Raw genomic sequence first — 2,218 nt, forward strand, 5'->3', positions numbered from 1 at the left:
CAAATATTACAACAAAGCGTGCAAAGATCTGGAGTCAGAAAACCAAAAGGGAAGAACACTCTCAGCATTTCTCAAGCTGGGGAACTGAAGAAAATATTCAAGCCTCAGCTTTCATTATTGAAGGATTCTCTGGTCAAATATTGACTGATGCAGAAAGCATCAAAGAAGATGGAAGGAATACGTGGAGTCACTGTACCAAAAGGAAATGGTTGATGTTCAACCATTTCAATAGGTAGCATATGATCAAAAGCCAATGATACTGAAGGAAGAAGTCCAAGGTGCATTGAAGGAATTGGGAAAGAAAAAGGCACCAGGAATTCATGGAATAAAAATTGAAATCTTTCAAGAAAGTGAGGCGGTACTGGAGGCACTCACTCATCTCTGTCAAAAAATTTGGAAACAACTATCTGGCTGACTGATTGGAAGAGATCCGTATTGGTGCCCATTCCAAAGATAGGTGACCCAACGGAATGTGGAAATCATAGGACATTATCTTTGATATACCAAGTGAGTAAAATTTTACTAAAGGTAATACAGAAACGGCTGCAACTGTACATTGACAAAGAACTTCCAGAGGTTCAAACTGGATTCAGAAGAGGACATGGAACAAGGGATGTCATTGTTGATGTCTGATGAATCTTGGCTGAAAGCAGAGACTACCAGAAAGATGTTTACCTGTGCTTTATTGACTACACAAAGCTTTATATTGTGTGGATCATGACAAGTTATGGACAACATTGCAAAGTATGAGCATTCTGGAATACTTAATTGTGCTCATGAACAATCTGTACATGGACCAAGAGGCAGTTGTTTGAACAGAACATGGGAAAACGGAATGGTTTAAAATTAGGGAAGTTGTGCTCCACGGTTGTATTCTTTAACCATACTTATTCAATCTGTATGCTGAGCAAATAATCTGAGGAGCTGGGTTGTATGAAGAAAAACATGGTATCAGGATTGGAGGAAGACTCATTAACAACGTGCAACACACAGATGATACAATCTTGCTTGTTGAAAGTGAAGAGGACTTAAAATACTTACTGAAGAAGATTAAAGACCTCAGCCTTCAGTATAGATTGCATCTCAATGTAAAGAAAACAAAAATCCTCACCACTGGACCAATAAACAACATTCTTATCAATGGAGAAAAGATTGAAGTTGTCAAGGACGTCATTCTTCTTGGATCAACCATCAACACTCATGGAAGCAGCAGTCAAGAAATCAAACGACATATTGCATTAGGCAAATCTGCTGCACAAGACCTTTTTAAAGTGATGAAGAGCAAAGATGCCAGCTTGAGGGCTAAGGTGCACCTGACCCAAGCCATGGTATTTTCAATAACCTCATATGCATACGAAAGATGGACAGTGAATAAGGAAGACCATAGAAGAATTGATGCTTTTGAGTTGTGGCGTTGGAGGAGAATATTGAAAGTGCCATGGGCTGCCAAAAGAAAAACACATCTATCTTGAAAGAAGTGCAGCCAGAGTGCTCCTTGGAGGCCAGGATGTCCAAACTTTGTCTCTCATACTTTGTACATATTGCCAGGAGGGACCAGTTGCTGGAGAAGAACATCATGTTTGGTTAGGTGGAGGGTCAGAGAAAAAGAGGAAAACCCCGAGCGAGATGGATTGGCAAAATGGCAGGATCAATGGGCTTCAGCATGACAACAATTGTGAAGTGAACCCAGGACCAAACAGTGTTTTGTTATGTTGTGCATAGGGTTGCTATGAGTTGGTATCGACTCGATGGCATGTAACAACAACAACAACATGAATTGGAACTGACCCAGTGGCACTTAACAACAATAGCAATCACAACTGGAGGATCTCTAGTGGTACATTGGTTACAGTGCTTGTCTGCTAACTGAAAGGTCGGTAGTTCCAATTCACCAGTGGCTCTGTCTCAGAAATCCTCTGGGGAGCAGTTCTCTTCTGTTCTACAGGGTTGCTAAATTGGAACTGACTGTATGGCTGTAGGTGTGGGGGTGGGAGTCACAGCTAAGAGGACAACTCCCTCTGGTGGTCACGGGACATAATATATAAAATCGATGATCCATATATATATATATATATATATATATTAATGTTTTATTGTGAATTATATGATAGTTTACATGGGAGAACATTAGTTTTACATTCATTCTATCGTATATCATCTCATTGCCATGCTTACAATCCCCTCCATGCAATCCTTCCCCGTACCCCCCAGGTCTTCA

This window comes from Chrysochloris asiatica, unplaced genomic scaffold (assembly GCF_000296735.1).
Source record: "Chrysochloris asiatica unplaced genomic scaffold, ChrAsi1.0 scaffold00039, whole genome shotgun sequence".
NCBI lineage: Eukaryota > Metazoa > Chordata > Mammalia > Afrosoricida > Chrysochloridae > Chrysochloris > Chrysochloris asiatica.